Source organism: Struthio camelus, chromosome 1 (genome assembly GCF_040807025.1).
Source record: "Struthio camelus isolate bStrCam1 chromosome 1, bStrCam1.hap1, whole genome shotgun sequence".
NCBI lineage: Eukaryota > Metazoa > Chordata > Aves > Struthioniformes > Struthionidae > Struthio > Struthio camelus.
Genome location: NC_090942.1, coordinates 168,161,630 through 168,176,199, shown reverse-complemented (window position 1 = coordinate 168,176,199; position 14,570 = coordinate 168,161,630). Strand labels below are relative to the sequence as shown.

The window sequence follows — 14,570 nt, the reverse complement described above, 5'->3', positions numbered from 1 at the left end:
CTGCTGTAAGAAAAGATAGGATAAAATCTGTCATTGGATCCTTAACTTCCTTCACTTGTCAGATATTGCAAGCAGACTCAGAATAATACGAGATATTTCTTATCTAGACATAGCAAGCTGAATAAAGAACAGATTGTCAGCCTAATATGTATCACAGTGGCCCCAGGCCAGGGCAAATGTTTATGGTCAATTTATGAGTGCCTGAAAAATTTAACAAGAAATAAAATAATGCAAAATGGCAACCTTCTCTGCATTGTAATTTGCCAGTTTAAAAAATTTCTTGCTTGAATGAATCAATTCAGCAATAGTGGCAGAGAATTAACTGTATTCCTAAACCCACAGAACATTTATCACTTTTGCAGTGAACAGTGAAGGAACTTTTAATGTATTTATTCTAGTAGTTCATTTCAACAATTAATTATATTGAATGAACAATGGATCCGTATTGGCTTCAAACACCCTCAGGGAATATTCGAATCTAGGTCTGTGGTCCACCTTTAAATTAAACAAGCTTGTGCACACATATAGATACTGCAACAAACAACCTCAATGGATTTACCTTTAAGCTTCTCAAAGAATTACCTTACCATAACAAGATAATTGTTTGTAAGAGAATTTAATGATCAATGACATATAATTCAAAGTAATATATTTATCATGCCTAGCAGATTGGCCCAGAGGAAAAAACAATCATATTCACAGTCTTTAAAATATCCACAATTTCTCTTCTTATCATTCCATGAATTTGCCTTAAAAAATGAAAAGCTCTTCGACTAGGCATTTATGTTTTTTGCCTTGGTTAGTACTGTATTAATTATACGTATTTTTTTTAGAGCTGTATAATGTATTATAAAGAAATCATCATCTTACAGGATGTAAAAAGACATTAAGCTTCCTGAAGTTAACAACGTTAAGTTCCTGAAGTTAATATTGGAAAAAAGCCCATTAGTATGTTACATTAGCCTTGTAATCTTTCCTGGTGGCCACTGATGCCAAAGTGGGGAATTCATGCACATAAGTGAAAATTCTTTGGAAATCTCTCTCCTTCCTTCAACATATTCTCTGACTGGCCACATTGTGGAGCTACAACTAAATGAGTCACACGCTTTTAGAGACACCTTGCCAGGTTCACCGAAAGAGCAGCATCTGAGCCAGCGCATGAAATAGTGTAATGCCTGCGCAAATCCATTTTAAACTGATCATGCGAGATTTTGTTTCTTTAAAACCATATGATAATATAAGCATCTTCTACTTATTTTGAATATACAAGACTGTGCGAATGTTTTCTACTGAAAAATAAGATCCACTTCAACTTGTCTCCTGCCACGCAGTAGTAACAGATAGAGGTCAAGCACAATGTGTACCTTGAGCAGGCAGTATTATAATACCAGAGGAAATCTTTTTTGTCATCAGGTTATGACCAGAGAAGGAGAATTAACAGTCTTTATCATAATTGCTATAGGTATTGGAATTGCAGTTACTGCTCTTAGTCAAACATTTATTCATATTTTTAGAGAAGAGTTAGGAAATCTTTCTGAGATAATAGCTTAGGTGATGTTCCAGAATAATTTGCTTTTTTTGTTACTTTCATTTCAATATATGCACATTATTGATTTTTGTAGTATACACTCCAGGTCTTTAAACATCTGCTTCAGTTTTCAATAAAAGCCACTTGAACCTGAGAGCTCCTGGTTTAGTGGGCAGATTGTTGGCTGAAGGGGTAGCAGCTTGGAGAAAATCAGCTATTTTAGTAAATGCCAAGTGTTTGTTTTCAGAAGGTTCTGGGGTTTCATCGCAGGAGGAAAAACAATTTTGACTTATCAGACAGGTTTTCTCAGGTCTTTGCCATACAAGCTCATTTCTCTCCAGGCTGACCACTTCAAAACAGCCTGTAGCCTAAGCAAGCCCCACTTGGCTTGAAGTCACCTGTTTTTTAAAAGCCAGTACTTATGTAAAGCTCCCAAAGTATACAGGTTATATATTTTCAGTTGAAATAAATAACGAGGCACATTTTTTTCTGTGATAGGGCATAGTAACTTCTTTATGCTTTTTCTGTCTTTCAAGAGTCTAGATTTTTCTTAGAAGAGAGCATAGTGGTTAAAACCTGTGAAAACAAAGGGGGGAGCTCTTGCTGCACCAGCTGCGACACAGAGGCAGCGGTGGGAAACCTTGTGCTGCTGATTTAAGTTGCACAGCAGGGTGGGGGAGATTTAGGAAGGGTGTTCAAGTGTTATTTCTGGCCGCTTCTGTTCTAACCCCTGCTTTGCCCGTGCAACTCTTAGAGAAGTTACTAGGAGATTCATGCTTGAAAATACATTTTGGGCTAGAGTGAAGCATGTCGTACAGAACTGTTTCTTCTCCGCATTGAGTTCCTTCCTTAATCTCACTAGTTTTGTAAATATTGTATAAAACATACCTATGTACATAGAACTGAAGGCATTGATTTTGCTTTCTTAAGCACATTCAAGTCTGGATCTCTTAGTTTAATAAATTAAAAAATTAAAAAATATAAAATCATCATGAAAAATGATTTCACAGCACTATGGAAGTTCATAACATTTGAAGGTAATTTTTCTGATCAGTGAATGGGGAATTTCAAATATACAATATATTACATAAGTAAGTATTGTGTCTAATTCTTTTTAGGTCTGCAGGCTGAAAATATACCTCTGTTTCTTAAGATCGGACTGTGGGACAGCTAAATATCTGCCATTTGGGAGGCATTTACACTGCCTGACAGAGAATGCCATCCATGTTTGTATGTTTACTCTTCAGATGTTAAAGGATCTGAAATGTTTAATGTGAGAGGTACTTCTTCTGCCCTTAGAGAAAAAAATTCTGTTTGCATCCTGTACCGGTTTCTTTAACAGCAGCCATCTCCTGAGCGTTGGGAAAGACTTTTTTATTTTGAAATACATATACAGTATTTGTAAACTTGGTTTTTAGTTATCTCTGGAAAAAAAAGGCTTTTTAATAGGTGTTGTTTTCCTCCTTACTTAGCTGCTGCTGTTACGATTCCGCTGACAACGCTGTCACTTTCTGCCGCTCCAGGAAGAGCCTCGTACCTTTAAAATTTTCATTAGCTTTTGTCTGGCTGTCAGGACTTCTGCCGCTGTAGTCTGGTGATGCCAAAACAGTATCTTGTACTGCCAGCTCCGAGACTCCAGATCAGAGGAAACGAAGCTCCAGAACGGAGCAATGATATCAGCACTCTTTAAGTATATTTCCCTTGGTTGATTGGTCATAGGAGCTAGTGGCAGAGCAGGGACTAATGGGTTACTATGGGAGTAGAGCTAGCCACCAAAAAACCCTGATCCCCCCTACCCCCCACCCCATGTCCCATTGGATTTAACAGTGATTGAAACAGTTTTTGTTCTGTCGGAAGACAAAGAAAGGCAACAGTGGAAGGGATTATGCCTGACAATAGGGAAGGACGTGGTGTGTAGCACTGAATTAGTGTTATATTGAAACAGCTTCCTGAAATGGATGAACAAATAATGCCAATAGTGTTATTAAGCAGTATATCTGTACTACATTGAAAGATATGACTGCAATTCAGAATATATATATGCGCGCGCGCGCACACACACACACACACACATGTATCTGTATGTCTATACACTAAGCTAGTATAAAACTGGATAGCATGGAGTCCACGACCAGGGACCTAGGTAAATAGTGAACTTCCTAGCTGCACAACTATATTTCTGTCAGGATCTAAGTCATCCTAGTCTATACGAGCTCTTGGCATGTCTTTGCTTACACTGAAGAAGTATCATCAGATTAGATAGTTACCTGCTAGAAAAACATCAGATGCAAATTTCCCTCCCTGTAACCTCATTAGCTAGTTGTTTTGGGGCACTCTGTCATTCAGAGCAAACACAACCACCCTTTAGAGCAGGGCTACGTTGCTGCTTGAACAGGACAGCATTTACAAGAGGAGTAGCTAAGGAAATGGCATGTGCAGGCACAGTGTCTTCATCTGTAGATTAGAAGGATTAACAATTTTGATAATAATTGCCTTGCATATGGTGTATACAGTGCAAATGTGGGGAAATGACTGTTATTAGGAGTGATATCAAGAAAGTCTTTCTACTTTTTAAAAAAGCTTTTTATTTTTTAGTTTTTGAAATTCATCTCTAGAGATGGCCAGTTCAGGGCTTTGTGTATATCCATTTTCAAAACACAGGAAAAAGCAGGTACAAAACAAAATTGATCAAGCAAGTAGCTTTTTGCTTGCCTCCCAGCCACAGATGGCACTCATTAGCAGTCTTCAAATTCTCTCCCTCCATCCCTTCTTTTCACCCAAAAGGAATTTCATCCCTGTGCTGGCTTGAGAAGATGGGCTAGGCAGCATGTTTGGAAGATTACAGGGTGGATTAAAGGGATAATTTTAAAGGGAAGAGGCTCTTGTGTATGATGCTGCCTGGCAGCCTAATCTTTTTACACAGATAGGGAGTCTGCTATATCCGTTGCTTAGTATGACAGCACTGCCTGAAGAAGGGATTCTGTGATTGTCCTGGCTAGCAAGTGAACTCCTGAGACAGAGCGATACAGTGTCCTGCTATCTCCGTGTTGGTACCTGGCATCTTTCCAATCACTTACTAACAGTACATCGTAGGATACCCAGAAGTTTTATACATCTTGTGTGTTACTTGTTATTGAATTCAAATCAGGGGGCTAAATATCTACAGAAAACCCCACAAAGTAATTATCTCTGATTTTACAAGTTGGTTCATCTGAAATTGGATGTCTACCATGTAGAAGTTATCTGAGACGACAAGTTCATATGTAGGTGTTTTCTAGTCACTGGAAAGATATAGGCATTTCTAGGCTGCATATATACTGAAAAACGTAGATTGCAATATAGCGCTGAAACTTTTGTCATTTTAACTGTTAAATTATTGGAATAGTCCTTCGCACACTTTCAGCCTCTGTCACTCACCGGTGTCCCAAACCATGGATGGGTGTAGTTCTGATAACTTGGAGTTAGCATGAGTGGAAGATCATTCAAAATAGACAGTTTGTTTATGACAGCTCTTCTTTGGGAGATTAAAATAGCTTCGTTATATGAATACAAATGGTTCCATGCTAGAGAACTGTCTTGTTAGTCTCAGTGCTTTCCAGGCATGTTTAATGTTCTTGTACGGATGCAATTCTGCAGTGCCATTCAAGATACCTATTTTAGATGTTTACCTTAGGCTAAGTTTATTTTGTTTTATTTTATTTTATTTTAAATAATAGTTTTAGGGAGTACACAAGTGTAAACTGTTTAAAAGCGTATTTCTTCCAGTATTTTACAAATCTGAAGTCCTATTGAAGCTCTTATATATATATCTAAATATATCTCTATATAGATAAATATATATATAATATATAAATATATAGATATATATGTACACACACACACACATACATGTATATATTTGGAAGAGTGATTGTAACTGCTGTCACAAATAATATTTGATTTGTAGAGTTTACAACCAAGAAACTGAAGAGAAGATTTGGTAAATAACAGTTGAACTTTTTACATTTTATTCCATATTCATCTGAATGACTTAAAATGACTTTCGGGCCCTGGTAGTGTTTGCATGATTTTTCTAAACATTATTCAATTTCTACAACATCCAGCTTCAAGACGCTGCTGAATCCATGTTTGCTAAAGATTGGAAAGCAGCTGGTGCCAAAGCTATACTTATGCCAGGAATCTATTAAAGAATTTTAAATATAATTGAATGTTTATAGGAAAAGGATCCTGTATAATAATATGGTTGTGAGAAGTTCAGCTTTAGAGATTTCTGTCTTCCATTCAAATGTATAAATATTTTCATTTTGATAGAGTATGCTGACCGTAAGTCAATTTGTAGTAACCATATATATCTGCAGGTATTTACAGATTTGTGAATTAATCAAATGTTGTAGACTTTTTCAATTAATCACCTCTTTTTGTAACATACAAGTTTTCCTGTACTTTTAGCTCTTCTGCTATATCTTTTTCTTTCATTAGCAAATTAATTGTCCAACAAATTTGAATAGACAATTTTCTAAGTCAACTTTCATAATTAACTGACCAAAGAAGTTTCTACCTAAAAGAAGATGATCCTAGTCACTGGCTTAAATATTACCTAGCAATTTTGATCATTTGGGTTTCATAAATCACACTTGCTTCTACTTTTGTGATCACAAGGACAGTCTGATCAGTAGAAGCGTCAGTTTGAAGTCTGGGTCTCTCCAATATAGTAACTTCAACCTTTTGCTTTATGGTTGTGGAGTTTACAAGATTATGTTGCTCTTTTGTCCAGTTCTTTAATCAAAGGCTAACTCCTTTTTAAGTTCAGCCATAGCCTCTTGGATTCTTTTCCTTTTACAGTCTTCATGGTGCAAATGGGCACTTCAGTGTACTCTTGTCAATATGCTTCCTTACCAAGATTTTGTCTGAATTGTCCAATTAAAAATGATCATTTTTATATGCTTTTTAGTAAACTGATTATCTAGTATATTTTGGGTTTTTTTTTTTTTGGAAGGTACAGTTAATGAAACCAGTCACCTGACATTTGTGCTATACTAAATTTTTATACATCCAGGTACCAGCTAAGCCTCTCTGTCTAGCTCAGCAAAAAACATCCTAGTTGCTTTGAATCATATGAGCTGGAGCACTGCACATTTTCTATTTGTTTGTTTGTTTATCTGCAGTTTTGCACCTGACAGCTATGTCCACATCTTCACATATATATATATTCCAATTGCATACACATATCTACTCAGAAAATCTTCACCAAAAACTATCCCGACTGGGAACATTTATTTGTTTTTTTCTTTGCTCTGCCAAAGGAAAGAAAAAGATTGTTTCATATCTAATCATTTAATAACTATGAAAGAGGGTTGCATTAAGAAAGCACACAGCACACACATTTTCATAATAGCATGATATACAGCATTGGGATGATATTAATTTGCTTCGTAACAGTCTAAACATTGATTCTTCCACTTAGATGCCCTTAAAGATGAGGGCTGCAATATTTTTTTCCTTTCCAACAATTCCTCACAAAGTATTTGTCATCATCATCATACTATGAGGGAGCACAGGGCAGAGGTGGAATAGCTAGTGCCTTTAGCAGTGGTAAGACCTAGATGGCTCCTACTTTAGGTTGGAGCTGTAGGTACCAATTCTTTGTGTTATATAAAGTGTATTTAAAGAAAAAAAACTGCCTTCACCTACTTATTAGTCTTGGACATTTCTCTCTAATTCCTTGTACCTCTTTTGAAAGCTTTTTGCATTTAAGAAAATTCTTGTTTATCTCACAGATTCATCCTTAGATCTCACTCCATAGTGGTTGAGGTTTGTAGGGGCCTTTAACAATTCCTAAAAATACACATCCTTGAAAAGTCAAATCTGTGTATGTGATCCTATTCCAGGACTAACCCCTCGCCAGGGGTAGCAATGGTAACCCTTCTTTTTTGAAGAAATAGAGTAAAATAAGGCTTCAATTTTGGAGCCATTGTGGCAAGCCAAAATAAAAAACATAGGACTGGAAGAGATCATTTGGATTTTTAATTCTTTCATAATGTCTAATTGTAATTCCCTTCATTAGAGTTTGTATTTGTTGCCTCTTGGCCTTTCGCTGTGTACTTCACAGAAGAGACTGGATTTGCCTCTCTGCGCTCTCCCGTTAGGTATCTGTAGACAGCAGTAAAATCCCTTCAAGTTCTTCTTGGATCTAGAAGATCCTTCCATCTTTTCTCACCGGTCCTGTGCTCCACCCCCAACCATCTTGGTGGCTCTCTGCCAGACCGCTCCAGTATGTTCTTGTCCCTCTTGTGCCGGGGAGCCCCAAACTGCATGCAGCACTCTAGATGTGATCTTGCAACTGCTGAATCACTTCCCTTGCTGTGGTAACTATAGTCTTGCCAACACAGCGCAGGATGCTGCTGGCCTTTTTAACTGCAAATGCACACTCCTGGCTCGTGTTCAGGTTGTTGTGGCTGTCCACCAGGGCCCCCAGGTTCTTTTCTGTAAAGCCACTTGCAAGCCTGTTGTCCCCCTAGCCTGTGCTGTTGCATGGGGTTATTCCATCCCAGGTGCAGGACTTTGCATTTACCTTTCTAGAACTTCAGGAGGTTCCTGCCAGCCCTTTTCTCCAGCCTGTCAAGATCACTCTGAATAACAGCCCTGTCCCCCAGCAGACTGACTGCTCTCCCACAGTTTGGCATCATTTTGTCCATAAGGACAGCCAAGAGAGACCATGGGAGACCATTTCAAAGGCTTTGCGAAAGTCAAGGCATACAAGATCCACTGCTTTCCCCTCAGCCACAGATCCAGTCATCTCATCTTGGGGGAGTAACAGGATGGTCAGGTGCAGTCTGCCCTTGGTACATCTGTGCTGGCGGTTCCCCAGTGCTGCTGCTCCTCTCTCATGTTTCTACCCATCCAGAAAGAGAGGTTGTGAATGCAAGGACTTCTGAAGGTCTGGCTTTGTTTAAATAGCTCAAATCATGATGAGTACTAAAGAACACTGAATTTACTTGCACTCTTTTATTTAAGACGGCACAATCTCAAAGGAAGCACTGCGGTTACGTTCACATAACCGTTTCGGTTACCTCATCTAGAGCTTCTCTCTGTCATCAGACGCTGTACAGTAGACAGCGCATTTCCAATGCAAAGTTCACTAAAAATGCAAATAAAGACTATGTACTGAGAACAAATTATTGGCTGTGTCTGTATGCAGGATGATATTTCTAGAAGTGAACAGTAGTAGCTTTTGCAGTGTAAAGTATATCTTGAAGAAAATGTTAGTGACAGGTGAGAATGTAAATCCCCAAGGCATGTAATGAAGGTTAAGAGGGTCTTACTTATTCTAGGTTTGACCCATATAAAGGAAAAGAAAAAGCAGTAAAACAAAATCCAAACCACATCAAACTGTGTTTATTTAATCTTAAAATAGAGATAAGTGAGTATAAGGGGAACCTTTCAAAGGGCTGGATGATCTGTGAATATAAAAGTAAGGCAAGGCCATGCCCTAGGGTAGACATTGCAATGCTAGCCTTTTCTTGAAATTTGTCAGGTAACACTGTTTTGTTGGATAATTGCAAATAAGTGACAGTTTGCTGAAATGATATATAAGATGTAACAGACTAGTTTACCCTTCAGAAATCTTTGGTCAGTCCGCCAGAAAAAAAGTGAAACTTCTGCACATGAGGGAATATTTTGTCTTTTGCAGTATAATTAGAGGAAATAACTTGGTTTGCAGAGGATGAGGGCATCATTATAAGGCTGAAATACTGTTTCAGGGCCTGATTCAGGTTCAGCTGAAATGGTGAGAACCTTTTATTTGATTTCAGTTAAGGGGGATGCGATCTCCAGTGGCTAAGCTGTTAATATGCTAGTCATAGTCAGTGAAATAAACATATTAATTGATATCCAGGAGAGAAGCTTCATAGATTGAATTGAATGCATTTAGGAATGCTCTTGCTTATGTCTGTAGATGGCATCAGTGTACTGTATGCAAGGCAAAAATAATTAATTATGCTGATAAATCTTGCTTTCCTGACTTCTGTTACCAAGTAATCAATCTGAAGAGTTGAGAAAGTGCTCTAGCAGCCAGGGTAACAATTTTCTGAAAAGAATGCAAGGCAACAGGAAAAAAAATTATATTTTTTCTTATAGATAAACACGGACTCCTTCCATATTGTTGATGTCAGCATTTTTCATAAATGTTGTCTAGCAGGCACCCAGAGAGAGAAGTTTAACATTTATTGATTTTTTTCATATTGGGTTATAGTAGTAAATTCTTCCTAGACTCTGATTTACAAAAGCTGAAAATGGACTTATTGCTTTAAACTAGAAACTATACAAGTGTGTTTAGAAATTCAAAGGGAAGAAAAAAGTACCGCTTTTGCTCATCTCACCCTCCCAAAGGCGAATGTCTTTTAAAATGAGTAAAATATCAATGAATAATAGTAGAGGTTATGTTGAAGTAGAGCCTATATTACCCTCCTAAGCAGGCTCCAATCATTAGTCTTTTCAGTGGTAGGAATGAAATCTCCTATGGAACGCATGCTACAGCTTACCACCAAGTGGGAATCAGTGACCAGTCAGGCTCCACTTTTGACCTGCAGTGCAACAACAAAAAGATTACAAGCTTTACAATACGCTGAAACATGCCACTTAACCTCTTAAGGGCATTGAACATGACCCCTAAAACAGTATCTGGAAAAAGTATACACAGATGTGCAGCATATCTTAAATTTTTCTCACAGTATGGCAGACACAGTGAGATACACAGTCCAGTTTTTCTTAGGAAAATGAGGTATTTTTGAGAATCTGGGAATCAATTTTCTCAAGAACAGAAGTTTGCTGTAACTCTTTAACCTAATGGGCAGGAAGGAATTGCTAGCAACCTCTATGTTGGGATGAGCAAGGACTTGGGAGAGGATAGGTGCTGCAAAATGCTGGAAGTAATAATTAGTCCTCTTATATCGATTGAAGTATTTGAAGATTCTTCTTAAACAATCCTGTATGCTTTTCAGACCAGAATTCACAATATCATCATTATTCTGTATTAGACTGAAACTACTTATAGCACGTACAATTTTAATAGTTAAGATACAGGCCATTTTCAGGCTGGTATAGCAAGCTATTTCCAGCCAAGATAGCAATAGGAAGGAGCCAAGAAGTGCTGGAGAAATTCTCTGAACTCTGTGCTGGCATTGCCAGTCTGTTAACTCCTTTCCCTCTTTCCCCTCAGCTCTGGCCCATCCTTGGTGCGGTAGAGTAGAGTAGATTTTCCATGCTGAACCAGAGCTATGCATGGGGAAGGCGAGCAGAAGCTGCCCTTTGATTCAGGTTTGCTGCATAGCCAAGTAGGACACATCTGTACCAGGCCACTGAGCAGGGCAGGTACCTTGGCATATGATCCTTGTTATCGCTTAACTTTTAGCAGGAGAGGGATAGACGAGGTGACTAGGGCTTCTGTATGCTGTCAACTATATCAAGGTTCACATACTTTTCTCCTAAATCCTTTAAAGTCATTGAGTAAGTCTGGTTGCCGTAACTAGGGTAAAGTCTAAAAGTAGAAAGGTAGGTATCTCTAATGGCGCAAAACTTCTGGGTGTTTAGTCAACTTAATCAGACCCTTACTAGCCGGACCTAAAAACATGGGAATAGAAGAGGGCCGCTGTGTAATGAACCTTGGCTCTGTGCTGTTGCAAAAAGCAAAATCATGTAATCACTGTTGTATGTTTATCAAGCTCTGTGTAATAGGCAGATAGGATGCTTATTCCCTCTACTCTCTTGAAAAGTATTTTTTTCCCTTTTCTCAGTGAAGTTATTACAAATTTACCCTCAGCCAACTCAAGTATACTAAAACACAACATGACTGATGTTCATTTGACTGATTAGAAGCCCTCATGTTTATAGATTTTCTTGCCTCCTACCTTTTCTAGGCTCCCACCATTTTGATTAACCTCCTTTGCGAACATGAGTGTTACTGTTTCTGTTCAGTAATGAATACTCGGCGTTGTAACATGACGCAAGTCATAAAAATGCCTTTATTTTATGTGGCATCACTCGTTCTCAGTAGGTTACGATGAAATTTTTTGCTTTTTCAGCTGGTGATATTTCAAGTATCTTCCGCGAGTAGTAGACCCATAACTTTTACTAGGCTTACCTTTTCTTAGTAAACTGGATTGTGTCAGTTCTTTTTTCTATTCCAGGGATGGACAATATTGTCAAGTGCCAGAATTTCCCATTTATATTTTCATATAGTTTTTACCATCCTGAAGTGCCTAGATTGCTGGGGCAACTTTAATCTGCTTTTGCTTTTCCCTTATCTGACAGTTAAGATAAATGGCTGTAATCTGTCAAGGGTATAGCAGGAAGTAAATTAATTCCTAATAGTCAGCATTTGCTGATTGAAGTGAGGTGATGTAGACTTTATTTATTTTTTCATTGTACCTTGCAGATGTTTTAGGAAATTTTGAAAACAAATACCATACCACTTGCTCTTGAGAACTGTAAATATACCTGTTCAGTGTAGTGTCAACAAATGCCCAGTGGCTTATACAGAACACCAGCTGTGCTATATAAATTTATACCAAGTAATTGGAACAGAGATTGCCGCAATCTTTATAGGAAAAAAACCAAACAGCCTCTATATAATCCCTGTACACCCTCCAGCATAATGGAAACAAAAGTATTCTAGTCACAAGTTTCAGAACATTAGGAGCAAAAATAAATTAAATAAGTGTGTTAATTTCTTTTACGTTTTGTTGCAGCTTTAACCTCCTAGCAGCTATCAAAATACTGTTGTCCTAGAAGCTGCTTGCTTTATTCAATACACTCAGGATTTTAAGAATGTCACCATTACAGAGAAAGAAGGCCTTCTGTCACACCTGCCAGTCTGTGAAGCTCACAGGGGACTTCCCAATGCACTACTTCCACATTTTCCATATAGCACTCTCTTGCTCAAGTTTCCATTTAGCAGCTTTATTCACATCACACACTTCTCTTCTGTATCCTGAGAGAAAGAACTGTTTTCACAGGAAAATAGCCAAGGTCATAGATCTTCTTTTCCTTGTTAATAAGTGGAATGGAATACACTCAATTGAACAAAGTAGGTTAGGTAAGCAGAAAGAATTTGCTTTAACTAGTGAGCCAGGTTCTCATCTGATATAAACTGGAAATGTGAACTTACAGCCGGTAAGAAAATGCAAATATTTCAAAATGCAAATATTGCAAGACTCTCTCTCTCTCTCTCTCTCTCTCAAAAAAAAAAAAAAGCTCTAGATTGATAATGACACTCTAAAATTAATAAAATAGCTGCACTAACTAGAGTCCGAAATTAGACTGACAAGTGTAATTTGACCCCAGTCATTCATTCTGAAAAGATCATTTTCTTAGTTCATTGATTTGGCCTGGTCACTCTCTCTTGGTCTTCTGCCTTCACATCAGGTCCACTTTCTCCATCACATCTAAGATAATACATCCGTTCATTAGTGCTGCTCTGGAATTTTATAGCAATACAGAACATGCTTATTTCAGCAGAATACCAAAATATTTAAATAAAATATATCTGGCAAGCTGCTTGAAAAAATCTAAGCTTCAAAGGTCCACACCTCTGTTAATATGCCCGCGGGCCTGTTGGTCTCCCTCCCTGATCATAGCAATGGTGCAGAATGCCTTTGGGTGCCCTTGCTGGCACTGCCGGCACTGCTGCGCTCCACTCCCAGACTCAGGTACACATAGAGGCTGCATACTGATTCAGTCCTGTGAATGGCACCAATGCAACCAATTCTCCCAAAAATGAAACCTGCGGATGCCACCTAGACAGGCTCCATCACATGAGTGATCTGAGTAGCCAGGGCCCTGGACACATGATAGCAGGTATGTGAAGACACATCCTCTTGTAATTATCCATGGGGACTCTATGAAAACTTAATAACTTGATTTTATTAGATTTATATGCAGTCTCAAAGTGAACCACAAGAGGATTAGAATTAGGAATGAGGAGTCTTATAACTCATTCATTGTTTCAAGCTACTGCTGCTGGCCGTCCCCCACTGAAGTGGTCTTGCTGTGCCCAAGTCATGTGGCCAAACTGTAGCAGTCCTGCTGCCATCCACTTTCTTTCTGGTTGTAGGACTAAGAGAAAGAGCATTTGATTTTACTTATGTCTTGATTGCTCATGCTTTAAAATCCACATTCATATTGACTTGTATGCATTTTGGCTTTTTTTCTTCAGCTCTGTCTCTATCATTTTGTAATATCGCTGACATGGCTGTGTATTATGAAAAAACTATGAGTGGATCTGAAAAGTGGATACTATGACTGTTTGAGTGCTTGTCATTAGCAGGGAGTGAATTGTTTTGGCAATGTAGAAAAATTCTCTGTTTGGGTGTGATTTTATTTAGCCTTTATGATGAGTTAATGTTTTATCTTAAAAATAACGGGAAAAAATCTCTATTTTTTCATCTATTATTCTAAGGCGAATATTTTTTTCTGGTTTTTGACCAGCTTTGCTTTGATTTATAGAAGTGGGTCAAAACTATAAAGATAATGCTAAATGAAAGATATCACAGCTATTTAGCAGAGAGACAAATTGCACCTGTTCATTTTTTACTCAGCAATATTTGCACCATATAATGGATTTTTTAGCCCTGTTTCAAGTTGCCAGTACAGATAATTTTGAGACACAAGACATGAAAAAGGTCTGGATCAATCTCACTGTACATTTTTCAGCTCCTTCATGCTTTTCTACAGTTTTCAAAATTTAGTCAAAGGAAATCTGAAGTAAAATATAAAAGTACTAAGTGGATCAAACTAATGAATTCTCCATTTAAAACTGACTGAGGCTACTAAAGTATGAATTTGCAAAGGTCTTCAGGCAGCTTCTTTTAAGCATTCCTGGTCACTTTCCAAACTTGGACTTATGGTTGTCTGTCACTTACGCATGTCTGAAAATTATTCTCGAATTTGCATATCTCCTTTTTTTATTACTTTTGCAAAACTTTCTGTTCTAGCTTTTGCTCTCTTCATTCAATAATCAGGTCTCTATGGAATGAGCAATGCATAC

General features: G+C 37.9%; 1 protein-coding gene across 14 annotated transcripts in view; it reads left to right on the top strand.

Annotated features, from left to right (window-relative positions):
• The window catches only part of GPC5 (glypican 5), a 742,566-nt gene that overhangs the window by 210,894 nt on the left and 517,102 nt on the right, over positions 1-14,570 (top strand). The window lies entirely within an intron of this gene.